The 14,786-nt window shown below is 28.1% G+C and overlaps 1 long non-coding RNA gene across 4 annotated transcripts; it reads left to right on the top strand.

Moving 5' to 3' along the window:
* Positions 1-1,766: 1,766 nt before the first annotated feature.
* Positions 1,767-4,518, top strand: LOC114372653. 4 transcript variants are annotated; one of them, XR_003658249.1, is made up of 7 exons: positions 1,768-1,937; positions 2,348-2,476; positions 2,683-2,802; positions 2,954-3,001; positions 3,179-3,305; positions 3,466-3,564; positions 3,842-4,517. It is a non-coding gene; the product is annotated as an uncharacterized LOC114372653 (long non-coding RNA). The 4 variants fall into 4 exon arrangements; XR_003658251.1 differs by having other exon boundaries at positions 1,767-1,937; positions 2,401-2,476; positions 2,683-3,001; positions 3,842-4,518; XR_003658250.1 differs by having other exon boundaries at positions 1,767-1,937; positions 2,683-3,001; positions 3,871-4,518.
* Positions 4,519-14,786: the final 10,268 nt, after the last annotated feature.

The raw sequence follows: 14,786 nt of genomic DNA, 5'->3' as shown, positions 1-14,786 counted from the left end.
TTTTAAAAATTAACAAACTTATCTTTTCTTTTTCAAAACTTTTCAAAATTGAAAACTTATTATATATTTTCCCAAACCATTCTTATGTTCATAAAAGAAACTCAATCATTCATCTAAATTAAGGAGAGAGAGCAAGAATCAAATATTAAACAATGGGATCAAGAAAGCCGCGCGGTCCCAAGGATTTATTGAACATGAAGATAGTGAAAAAGTCCAGGAGCAAGCAACCTATACGAATTGTTAGACGAGGCATATATGGTGCTTCAGAAATTAGAAAACAGAAAAATCATAGAGGAAGTAACAAAAAAAGTAACGAGTCGCATAAATCAACTGAGAGCATGGAGCAATTTGTGATTCCGGGAGATATTCCAGAGCTTGATTCGTTGGTGGTTTATGAGAAAGAACTACGTTCAGATTTTTTTAGTAATGTTGCGGCGGGCTGTTTGGAACCATCTCGTGAAAGGAAAAAGAAAAACCGTCACAAAAGTCGTAACAAATCACATGATCTAATTAAGAGTATAACTGATTTTGTGATTCCTGGAGATGTTCCTGCCATTGATTCATTGATGGTCTTTGACAATAATTTTTTTTCAGATTTTTTTACCAATATACCGGTATTCTAGACCTTTATTCCAATTTTCTCAATGTATTTTATGTGGAAAAGAAAATATGTTGTTTGATTGACTTTTCTTTTGTCTATGCGGCAATGTTGTTGATACATAATGTATATATACATAACATATATAATTGAATAAGTTAGGGCCATTGTCCAAATATTAAAGTGGTTGTCTAATCAGTATAAAAGTATAAAATTATTGGCTAAGGACATACATGTCATGAAAGGCTAATTGGTTAGATACCATCAGTGATATTATAATTTGATGAGGGGCCAAATTATAATTATCAAATTTGGGGTAATGAAAGGCAGTTACCCATGTACAGGGTTATAATTGAATGTTCTTGAAATGTGCGTCTCTCCGTGTTTCTTTTCTAATTTTTTTTAATGTTTTGTTTGAATAAATCAATTCAAAATTACATTTAATTGAAAAATTATTTTTTAGATGGTTGATGGAAAAACTGGAAGTACACATTGTCGTCAACTAAAAAAATATCGAATACATAGTAATTGGGTTTTATGATTACCGATTTATCATGATTCACAACAAGAAGGCACCATGGTTTTCTATATGGCTGTTGAGCATTTTCTGATCCACAAAAGGAAGGCTCATAGTTTGTCCGACGCAGGAAACTAACTCAAGGTGATGAAGTATGTCTGACTATGTGTGAAGTGACAGGGGTGGTGTATTTCACAAATCATGAAGAGACATCAAGGTTTTCTATATGGCTTCTGAGCATTTTCTGATCCACGTACAAAAGGAAGGCTCAAAGGTTTATAATTACAAAACTTAATCTCAAATAGGATCAGATTAAGAATGGTGTTCCACTTCAAGTTTATAATGTGAATTGTGCAACCATGATTGTGTAGTCACCCAGTGACATACGTTAGAGAGGAATGAAGCGGGCGGCAGGAAATTAAGCAAGTTGTACATCTTGCCAAGGTTGTTCTAGAGAGGGACGCTTGTCAACAGTATAAAATGTTTAAAGCAGAATGTATTTACCAAACTGAAAAGCTTGCCTCTAAATTCTACCGTCGATGGCCTTCATCAACCAAGAGAAATTCCCAAGGAACTCCGGCAAAGAAGAAGAATCAGCAAGAACCATTTTATATGTAGTTAAAAGCAAAAATCATTCTTGATTTTTGTTGTTGTGATTATAAACCATGGGACCTTTAGCGAGAATTTTCATTCTCACTCTTGTTTCCTTTCCAAATTATGGCAGAGGTTGCAGATGTGCAGAAAGCTTTCAACTGTCCAACTAACTGAAAGACTTGACTATTCTAATTTGCCTGGCCTGAATTCCAACATGAAAAATGGAAGGTGAGTTTGTATGAAATTCATGTTATTAGTTTATGTGCGTTCTCTTCATTTTTGTAATAAAAAATATGAAAACATTAATTGCGATTTTCTTTTTAAAACATTTGCCTACAGATTTATTAGGACTTTATAGTTTACAAGTTTACTTTCAAGCTGTTACCATGCTTTATTTTGCACTTTTATTCTATTCTCAATATAAAGGATTTATTTTCCCCTGCATAAATTGCAATACAGGTAAGTTTTTTTTCTGTTCAAATACAAACTCACAACTAATGGACCAATGTCAACAAGAATGCTATTCAAGATTTAAGATTGTATATAATTCATAACCCTTTATTCTTAACCATTTACATTGGCTATTGTTCAATAAACTTGCACATAAATACTTGAATTCCCTTATTCTCTATTTCTAGGGATGGTATTATTGTGAGAAAGTTGATGGAGGAATCAATTTTCATGTGTGTAGTCTGAAGGAAGGAACACTTAACTGGGAAATGTTGCAATTCAAGCCAAAATTTCCACGTCAAGTATTGCTTTGCAGAGTAAGTAATAGTTATATCATTCACTGAGAGCTTTGTCACTGGTGCTCTTGTAAATTTAGTTGGAAGAGAGCATGGTTACGCATTGCCAATAAAATTTGGTTTGTTTGTTAGCTGGTTCACTAGCATTCTATTTCTACCTTTCATGAAGTAAATTTTTCTTTCTTTCTCTGTATCATTTATTTATTTATTTTTAAATTTTTGCTCAGGTTGGGGAATTTTATGAAGCTTGGGGAATAAATGTATGTATTCTTGTTGAATATGAGGGTTTAAATCCTTTTGGCGGTCTGCAATCAGATAGTATCCCGAGAGCTGGTTGTCCTGTTGTGGTATTTTTATTTTTGTCGGCAAACTTTTATATTGATGCTGCCATTTGTTTTGGTTATTTTCTTTTCTCATCAAATTTAATTTTTATATTGATAATTGTGAATGAACTTCTTATATGTATAATAATCACTTTCTTCCTTTCTTTGGTCAAAGAATCTTCGACAAACTTTAGATGATCGGACACAAAGCGGTTATTCAGTGGTGAGTATAAAAATTAATCAATGCTCTACCATTTTTTTATGTTGTTTAAATTTTTATCCCTCCATGACTGAACTTATGCTATCTTTTGTTGTCCATCTGTTTGTAGCATTCTTCAAAATGAAACCCAAAGTGACTAATCCCTATTTACTCACATATGTTGTTTGTAAATTCTCATAGTGCCTGCCATCTTACCAGTCTATGAGTACATGCTGCTAATAAATTTTGGTCTCAACACTGCATTGTGGAGGAGGCAGGCTCAGGGCCCAACTCAAGCTCGATCCAGGAAACGTCTCTTTATATCTGGGTATGTACAACATTTTCTATATGTCAATGGCCTCTGTTTGGGGGTGTGTCATCAATTGATAGAGCTTGTTGTGGTTATCAGTGAGGAAAAGAAACTTGTCTTTTTTGCTAATGTTTGTTTTATTTGTGAGTTGAAAGTTGATGATTTGTGGATTTAATAGATTAAAAGAAGGAAGGGGCATATGGACAGAGGTTAAGGCATCATCCATAACAGACAGAAATCCAACTTGAAATTGAAAATAAGCAATATGGTTATTGGAGTAAGTATTACAACTTCTATAACTGTGAACTACAGTGTTTGAATATAGCTTCTCTACAGTTATTGCTTAGCTGTAATTGAGTCAACTTACCTACCTTACATAGTTGGGTTTTGTATGGATGAGATCAATTTTATGAAATAATAAAATGTCATTTTCAGAATTCTTCTTTCACTTTCTCTAATTTTTCTTGAGCTTTCAAGTTGGTTGTTATAATTATGATAATAATATATTGGTTGACTTAAAGGCACAGTTAATCATGGTCTGTTGTTTCAACCAGCAAATTCAGCTCTGCCCCTTGTTCTCCAGGCCTACTGTGATGTTGATTAGGCATTTAACCTGAGATGTTGGAATCTTCACATATGTGTCCTGCGTATTTCTTGGTCCTAACCTAGTCTCTTGGTGGTCTAAGAAACAAACCTTGGTGGCCCAATGGAGCACGGAGGTAAAGCATTTCTGTTTGACACGCAACAGAAAAAGTATTATGGCTGCAGTCTCTTTTCACAGAACTTGGGGTTGAATTTACTACACCCACTATCCTATGTGCCAATCTCAGTACTGTGTCACCAGCTCGTAATCCCTTTCTTCATGTTAGAACAAAGCATGTGGGACTTGTCCTATTATTTGTAAGGAAGGTGAACAACCAAAGCTTTCATCTCTATTAAGTTTCTGCTCTACACAAATGTACTCACATTCTAATTGAACCAAAGCTGTCACACCTCCATTTTAGAGAACTTCAACAAAAACTCAGTTTTTTTTGTTTTTATCAATTCTCGGATCAGCCCCTCTTGAGTTTGAGGGGGAGTATTGGAGTGATGTCACATTACTACTGTTACTCTGTCAGTATTTTACAACTTTAACCTAGGGTGTTTAGTTGTGACTTCTCTATAATTTCTACTGTTAGGTGCAATTACTTTAGATTTGTCTAAGTTATTGCTGAGTTGTAACTGAGCTTAACTATGTAACTATATACATTTAGGTTTTGTATAGATCAATTTTTTGAAATTGTGAAATTACATTTTCAGATCTATAGTTTCAGCTCTCTATCTAAATTCTTCTTTCTTTGATTTTTCTCACACTTTCTACAATTTTTACTCTGCTGTTTTGTACTCTTTTAATGTTGGCTTAACTGCAAATTTAGTCCCCCTATTTGTTTCAAATTTTGAATTTTGTCCCCCTATAATTTATTTCACATATTGAGTCCCCCATTTTTTGCAGTCCCTTATTTCAATCCCCAAGTCCGAAATTGGATGTTGACTATTACTTGCGAACGTGGACCGCCACGTGTCGCGCTTTGATTGAACGACATTTTGGTGCACACTTTTAACCATTTGTGGTAATTACCTCAACCCTCATTGGTAATTACCTCGGACAAGTTGTTTGTCCTTGAGCTTATCCTTCATCCTGGAACCCGAAACCATGAAATCCCAAAATTCATAGCACGAACCCGAAGTGAATCCTTAAAGAGTGAGACTCGTGAGGTGTTAGAGTCATTGTTAACCACTACTAGAAAAATGCAATTTAGCAACCGAAAATTTTCGGTCTCTGTTAGCGACCGAATTAGCGACTACACAGTTAACGTTGCAATTCACGACTGAATTTGCAACCGAAATTGGTCATCATGTTTAACTTGGGTCAGCGATTGAATTAGTGATCGAAATGAAAGGTCGCTGAAAACTTCGGTGGCTATTTCGGTTGCTAAATATGTTAAAAAACAAAATTACTTTAGCCACCGAAGTAGCGACCGATATGTAATTGAAGATAACAACCGAAGATGTTTCGGTCGCTTAATGAAGATTATAGCGACCGAAACGAATTCAATCGTTATGCGTATTTTTATTTTGAGATTAGCGACCGAATTAGCGACTAAAATTTCTTTATTCTATATAAGTGAAGTAAAAAAATATTGTATTTATTATAAATATATAATATACTTAAATATATTTTATACTAGAAAAATATTGAAATTAGTATATTAGCAATATTTTTCAATTAAGAAATTAATATTTACATTATTTGATTAAGATAAATAAGGCATGCTTATCATTAGTCTTTTAATTTGTGCTTTTTACAAAATAAATATTTAAAAATGATAATAAATACCCTTTATAGACTGAAAATATATGATAATGAAAATTTATAAAATTAGGTAATTCAAAATATAAGATATAAGTGTAACACGAGAATTATTCAATAAGTTTAAATATGACATAAGTAAAATTTATGCATTGATGAAGATCTAATTTGACTTTAGTACAACATGTGTATTGAGCAAGACCCAATAAGATGCAATGCGTAACATATGTATTCACTAAAATCCCAAATTTACTTTGATTTAAGGCTTAATTGCAAAATATGTCCCCCTATTTTACCTATAATTTCACCAAATTAGTCCTCCTATTTTTAATTCCCATTTGAGTTACTGATTTTAATTAGGGGTGGATAAACAGACTCGGGTTCATGAATCAGATAGCAAGGTCTGTGGTTTGCGCAAGCCACAAACCATTTTTTTTTTATAAAATCCATGGCTATGCAAGATTTTGGGTCCGTCCAACATAATCCGCAAGCTGTGTGGGTTTGGACGACGGGATTCATGAGTTGACCTGCAAACCCACAACTACTAACCAAGGCCAACTCAAACTAAATTAATCCTAAAAGCCTAATCCAAAATTTCTTTTGATTTATGTTGAAAATTGATTTGGTTGTATTAAAATTTTTGTAATTGAGTATTTGTTAGAGATTTATTAAGATTTTTTTAAAATATATATATAATTGAATGTAATTGACTTTTTTTAAGAGAAAAAAACTATATTTATTTTCAAATTTAAGTGTTTCTTTAAAAACTAGGTCTGCGAGGCGGGTGTGGACTAATGTATTAAGTTTGTGTAAGAGTGCGGGACAGAGTGGTCCGTTTGCTACCATTGTGGGCTTATGCCGGACGAGACGGCCTGCTTACCCACACCTTTGATGGTTAAATTTCAAACATTGATTATAATAAAAAGTTGACTAACATTTTCTTAAAAAAAATAAAAACTTTAAAAATGTTTGAGGAAGGACGAGAACAACCATGATGTTTAGAATGAGAAACACACTCTTTTATGACGACATATAAGTGATCATTTGAATATTTGATACAAAATATGATATTAATATAAATTTTATGCAAAAATAGTTCAAATTCAATTTTTGTATTTATTATATTTTTATAATCTTATATATTATCTTTCAAAATATAACATATAAGATTAAATTCTATTTTCACATAAATAAGAATATGTATATTTATATAAGTTTTTTTTTTATATATATTATATTTATCTTTTAAAATAATATTTCTGATTTAGTGACAACATTTTTTTATCTATATTAAGAAATTCATGTTATTTATTGTAATATAAATAAAAATAATGTCAATAAATTACACAAATCAATATTTTAAAAATAGAAAATAATCTCATTTTATTTAAGTACATTTATTTGCAATATAATTTAATTCTTTTAAAAATAACCACTTGATTACATAAAGTTAAATATAAAAAAAAATATTGTTCTAATAAATAATAAAAATAACTTAATCTTAATATATGTAAAAAATACTATTCACATAAATTAGAATAGGTATATTTATATAAGTTTTTTTATTTTATATATTATATTTATCTTTTAAAACAATGTTTCTGATTTAGTGACAACATTTTTTATCTATATATAGAAATTCATGTTATTTATTGTAACATAGACAAAAATAGTGTTAGTAAATTACATAAATAAATATTTTAAAATTAAAAATATTCTCATTTTATTTAAGTACGTTTATTTACTATATAATTTAATTCTTTTATAAAATAACCACTTGATTACATAAAGTTAAATATAAATAAAAAATAATGTTCTAATAAATAATAAAAGTAACTTAATCTTAATATATGTAAAAATTACTATTCACATAAATTAGAATAGGTATATTTATATAAGTTTTTTATTTTATATATTATATTTATCTTTTAAAATAATGTTTCTAATTTAGTGACAATATTTTTTATTTATAATAAGAAATTCATGTTATTTATTGTATTATAGATAAAAAATACTGTCAATATATTACATAAATAAATATTCTAAAAATATAAAATATTTTCATTTTATTTGAGTACATTTATTTATTATATAATTTAATTCTCTTAAAAAATAACCACTTGGTTACATAAAGTTAAATATAAATAAAAAATACTATTATAATAAATAACAAAATTAACTTAATCTTAATATATGTAAAAAGTACTATTCACATAAATTAGAATATGTATACTTATATAAGTTTTTTATTTTATATATTATATTTATCTTTTAAAATAATGTTTCTAATTTAGTGACAATATTTTTTTATCTATACTAAGAAATTCATGTTATTTATTGTATTATAGATAAAAAATATTATAAATAAATTACATAAATAAATGTTTTAAAAATAGAAAATATTTTCATTTTATTGGAGTACATTTATTTTTTATATAATTTAATTATTTTAAAAAATAACCGCTTGGTTACATAAAGTTAAATATAAATAAAAAATACTATTCTAAAAAATAATAAAAATAACTTAATATTAATATATGTAAAAAATATTATTCACATAAATTAGAATAGGTATATTTATATAAGTTTTTATATTTTATATATTATATTTATCTTTTAAAACAATGTTTCTTATTTAGTGACAACATTTTTTATCTATATATAGAAATTCATGTTATTTATTGTAACATCGACAAAAATAGTGTTAGTAAATTACATAAATAAATATTTTAAAATAAAAAATATTCTCATTTTATTTAAGTACGTTTATTTACTATATAATTTAATTATTTTATAAAATAACCACTCGATTTCATAAAGTTAAATATAAATAAAAAATGTTGTTCTAATAAATAATAAAAGTAACTTAATCTTAATATATGTAAAAAATATTATTCACATAAATTAGAATCGGTATATTTATATAAATTTTTTTATTTTATATATTGTATTTATCTTTTAAAAGAATGTTTCTAATTTAGTGACAGTATTTTTTATCTATATTAAGAAATTCATATTTTTTTTATTATAACATAAATAGAAATACTGTCAATAAACTACATAAATAAATATTTTAAAAATAGAAAAATTTTCTCATTTTATTTAAGTACATTTATTTACTATATAATTTAATTCTTTAAAAAAAATTAACCACTTGATTAAATAAAGTTAAATATAAATAAAAAAATACTATTTTAATAAATAATAAAAATATCTTAATCTTAATATATGTAAAAAATAATATTCACATATATTAGAATATGTATATTTATATAAGTTTTTTTATTTTATATATTATATTTATCTTTTAAAATAATGTTTCTAATTTAGTGATAATATTTTTTATTTATATTAAGAAATTCATGTTATTTATTATAATATAGATAAAAATACTGTCAACAAATTACATAAATAAATATTTGAAAAATAGAAAATATTTGATGAGGAAAGGGAAAATGAAGCGCCAATGAAAGAGAAATATTTGGCAACCATGAATCAGATCCAACGCCTTCTATCCAGCGCCAATGAAAAAGGACATAAAAAATGATGAAAAGAAAAAAAATAAAAGAAAGAAAAGAAAGAAAAAGGAAGGAAGAAAGAACACTAGAAGAAAATGAAATAAAAAAGAAGCTAAATGTGAAAAAAATAATTTAAATATAATAATAATAATAATAATAATAATAATAATAATAATAATAATAATAATAATAATAATAATAAAGAGAAAAGAAAAAAAAGAGATAAAAGAGAAAAGAAAAAAACCAGAGAAAACAAAAGAAAAGAAAATGAAAATGACGTCAAAAATGATGAAAAGAAAAAACTAAAAGAAAGAAAAAGGAAAGAAAACGTGAAAAAGAAAAAGAAAAAACAAAACAAAGAAACATGCAAAAAACGTGAAAAGTAACCTGTAGTGCTTTTTGAAAGAAAGAGAGTAAAGCTATAGTGCTTTTTGAAAGAAAGACAAGAAAGAGTAAAGGTTATGGTGATACAGTACTTTTAGAAAGAAAGAAAAGAATGAGAATAAAGGTTATCGGTTCTTGCTCTTCCTAGGGTTTCATCTTTTAAATTTCATCTACATTGCAGTGCACGCTATACCTTCGTCTCTTCTGGTTTGGAGCTCTTACACAGTAAGTTATTTCATCTTTTTGTTTTTTTTTGCTTATTCTGTTTTGGGTTTTGAGTTCCCTGTTTTTTCCAACACTTTTGCTCTGATTTGGATATAATTAGAACAATTTTTGCTAACTGAAATATTGCTGCTGTATGTTGAAATATATTTTTTTTATGGGATTTCTCTGCTCTGAGTTTTGCATTGCCAGACCTAGGTTGTGGAACTTCAATTTTTTTTTTGCTGGTTGTGTGTTTTGAGTGCTTTGTAGTAGGGATAAGTGATGAAGAACCCCTCAAATTGCCTCTATGAAACCATCTTTTAGAATTAGTCCTCTTTATCTCAGACAAACTCATGTTTGTGGTAGATGAAGTGCCAAGAACAGTCTTGTCCGTGATGATTGACACATTTCAGGCACTCAAAACACTTCACATGTTTTAGGACATGTCTAGTTCTGTGTTTGACTATGTAGTGTGTTAGTTTGGCATGCGGGAAGCACAAAGAAAGAATAAAAAAAACGAAAGGTAGAATTAATGGTATTGTAGGGTTAACACTTCCCGTGTTTTAGAACAGTATGATGTGGCTTTCTCTAAGAAAAAAAATTCATTTATGAACCCCAGTTCAAGTTGCTTGAACACTAGACCAATGCAGGACTACAAATAAAATTAGGATTATATAAATATAAATACATGTTAGAAAAAATTAGGATAATTGGCTAACAAAAAGAATAAATAGAAAGGTTTATCGATGGATAACATCAAGTATTATGATTTTCAATGAAAGTTTTATTGGCAATGGTCTTAAGGGTAATATAATTAACAAAATTACTTGATGTTCAGAAATAATATCCTAACATAAGTGTGCATAAATCAATGTCTAGAGTGGGGAAAAGATTAAAAATGCTAACATTTCCTTAATGTTTAGGAATAATATCCTGGCATTCCTTATATATTAAACTGGCACGGAGTATATGTTTGGTTGTGAAACGATATCAATTCACAATGTTCCTAATTGTTAGATAAAACACCTTGAAAATAATTCTTTTAAATAGTTATTGATTATAATTTGTGGGTTGATCTGTCCAAATACAATTTCATACAAAATAAATGCAAAAAATTTTAGACAAATTATTGCTGATAAATTTGAGTGTGATAATTAATAAAAGATTGTCAAAATTTAATAAGTATCCAGGTTAATCACTCTCTAAGTTAAATAAAGTCTCCTAGTAAAAAGAAAAAGGAAGTATAGCACTCTAGCTCCATTAGTTGAGTAACACGTGAATTGTTGTAAATTTTTTCTATTTGTCTTCTATTCTTGTGATAAAAAAAAAAAGACTCTCAGACAGTAAAATTTAAGTTCTTTATTTATTTACCTTATAATTAAAAGAATGTTTTGAGTGAATTTTTAACTACTAATATATTAAAAATGTTAAGGGTGTTAATTTTTTTTTGGTTGAAATAAGGACGTTAATTCTAAACTGATGGATTAAAAACATAAAGAATGAAATTAAACTTTTTAAAGTATAAGAAATTAAACTAAATCTTTTTCATTCTACAATCAGTCAAACTGATTCTAATTGAAAAGGAAGGATTAAAGTATAATTTAACCTTTTACGAATTAAAATAACATTTTATAATATTTTTTATGGAAACATTTTATAATATATATGTAAAATATATATATATATATATATATATATATATATATATATAATGCTAAAAAAGTGTAGTTTTCTATATTTTTGTGATTTTGTCTCACCTAGTGCTTTCTTTATTTTCATTTCACCATTCCTTTCAAGGTATAGAACTCCTCAAATATACATTTATTTATTTTTTCATGAACTTTACTTGTATTCTTTCTTCTGGGTATTTCTCATCCTCATTGGCTAATTAATATATTCTCTTTTTCACCGACCAAAAAAAAAATGTCTACTTCGATCATGTGAGACAAATGGCATTTCAATTGTAGCTATCTGGTAGCCACCATCTATAAGACCGACGTCACATTGGGAACTAAATGGTGTCAATTTTAAATACTATGGAAAACTGAAGGGAAAACACCATTTTAATCCTTAGAAATATATATATTATCACATTAATATTTCAAAATAAGAAAATTTATATAAAAAAATCTCTCAAAATACAACTATTAATTACTTTTGAGGAGAGATCAAAATAGTATAACACTAAAAAAATCATTTATTTATTTTCTTAAAATATAATAATTGTAATCAATAATCAATCTTAATTACTAGATTTAAAAAAATAATGATTAAGATGAAGAATAAATCTTGAAAATAATGATCAAAATAGTCCCTTCTGCTTACTTTTTAGTCCAAAAAAAAATCATATAACTTAAATGATAATATTAACATTTGTTTAATAATCTCTTTGACATGTTACATACTTAATTTAAATTTTATAGTTAATTTTTCAGAAAGTTAATTGAGTTTGGGTCATGTTCAAATTAATTACACCAAAATGGGCCTCGTAGTAATAATAGGTGTAAGGAAAAAAATGAAAGTTATATATAGAGAATCTACTTTTACTTTTATTTATTACAGTGGAGAAATTGAAATAAGTAGAATAATTAATAATCATATCTGAGACGTAGAATTTCTCAATATATAGTTGGGGCTCTGACACACTAGTGCTAATTAATTAAGTGTTGTGTTTTTGAACTTTGAACAATTTTAGTGCAGGAAGGTTTGATGTGTACATGGGATTGCAAACAATCGAGGAAATAGCACAGCAGAGGACCTAGCTACAGTGGTCGACACATCTCATTGGACTCTTCTCTTGGTTTGTCTTTTTTGTTCATGTTTAAATTGTTGCAGTGTATGTTATAATATTGATACAATAAATTACTTAATTAAATACATTTAAATTTAAGTTAAAGATAATTCAATAGATAATTTAAAATTAATCATTCTTTTCTATTTTATATTTTTTTACGCTCACAATTAAATGTAAGCAAATTTATAATTACTTTATTTGAACTAAGCTCTGAACAATAGTTTTATTTTTCTTCACTAGTATAGTACTACTATAATTCATTAATTTCACATAATAGACACAATTTTATTTTTTTTAAATAAAAAAGACTTATCCAAGCTAGCCCTTAGATCATGGGACACAAATTGATTAAGGAACATGAATGATATTAGAAAAAAGAGCATTGCATGTGTAAGTTTGCACTATTTTTCCCTATTAATTATTAAAAATAAATATAATGTATTTTATTAATTTTGGGCAGGAGTTTTTTCTTCATTGTCTAATTATACCTACATTGAGGTACTTGTAATACACAATATCCATGTTCCATCATCAACCTTACTTTATCTAAAGTTTCAAATCAATCATAGTAAATAAACATTAAGTTGACTGTTTCAACTTCCATGCAAACGCTATAGTAGTATGTCTTTTGTGTGTTTGCATGAACATACTCCATTGAATAATATCAAATCATTTCATTTGATGATTATATTTTCTTACTTCTTGACGTTTCTTGATGGAGATTTGTTGTTTGTAGTTTGTATCAATGGAGATTCCTGAGAATGGAAGGTGGATGTATCAGAGGTTGGATGATAATAAACGTTGGACAAATGAGTTTAGAGAAGGAGTGTTTGAATTTGTACAATTTGTTACCAGTCAGGACATGTTTCAAATGCAAGGAGAACAAACAAGGTGTCCCTGCAAGAAATGCAAATGTAAAGTTTTCAAGTTTGTGGATGATGTGATGAAGGATCTTTATGAGGAAGGGTTCATGCCAAATTATTATTGGTGGACAAACCACAGTGATAGGCATGGCAACGGGTTGAAATGGGGACAGGTATTGCATTTCCCACCCCTGCCCCCGACTTTCTGACTAATCCCCGACCATGCCCCCGACCCTCGCCGGGATTAAAAAATCCATACCCACCCCGTCCCCATTGGAGGTCGGGTTTCCCCGCCACGCCCCGCCCCGCCCCTGCTAGAATTGATTAAAATTTTTAAAAAAGAGAAAAAATATTGAAACTTATTGAAAAAAAGGCTAAAAAATAGTTTCATAACAGAAAAACAATAACAAAGCCAAATTTAAAATATAGGATCATTATCATAATTTAAAAAATTACTAAAACAAATCAATCTATTCAATTAAAATCATAAAATTTGGGTATTGCATGAGGAATTAAGACATGCATATTTATTTCCCCCCAAAAAAAAAACATTACCATCTAAATATATGTTGTCCCAACAATAAGTAGCATATGATTCTATTTAGCAAAAAAGGAGATATTAATATACTATGTTGGTTGTCCTTCAACATATTTCATTTTGTTTAGCAACTTAAACATGTTTCATTCTTTCAAATTACATAATAAAGAAAAAGAAACAACTTAAATTGTTCAACAAATAAATGTTAGTCATTCCTCCAAATTAGTGACACCAGCAGCACCCATCATTTCACCTGCATAAAAGAAATAAAAAAATTAGAACAAAAGCTTATATTATATAATAACAAAAAATGAAATTTAGAACATTATTTACCTTCATCATCTGAAACCATTTCATTCATTACATTAGCACATTCAGCAACAACTTTATAGCTCGTAGAACCTATAAAAATATATTACTAGTATTAGTTCTTGAATAAACACAAATATCAATTTAACAACATATATGAATAAAACTTTACCTGTATTTTCAGCACTCCACAACCAACTTCTAGCGCACATTAAAGCCTCTAAAGTAGTCCATTGAAGTCTACTACGATGTGGGCTTAATACTTGACCACCAGTGCTAAATGCAGATTCTGAAGCTACGGTAGATACTGGAATAGCTAATATATCCTTAGCAATTGCTTGAAGTGTTGGATACTTGACACCATTAAACTTCCACCACATCAAAATATCAAAGTCAACAGCTCTTGGTAAAACATCTTCTTATAAATAGTGATCTAACTCTGATTTAACATAAGAACTTCTAGCCCTTTTTTTTCATATTATAAATCTATCATACTCAGATAATGCATCACCAACAACTTCACTACTAGTAACATCACC

Source organism: Glycine soja, chromosome 10 (assembly GCF_004193775.1).
Source record: "Glycine soja cultivar W05 chromosome 10, ASM419377v2, whole genome shotgun sequence".
NCBI classification, from domain to species: Eukaryota; Viridiplantae; Streptophyta; class Magnoliopsida; order Fabales; family Fabaceae; genus Glycine; species Glycine soja.
The sequence above is the reverse complement of the archived record's forward strand: the minus strand, read 5'-3'. Positions and strand labels throughout refer to the sequence as shown.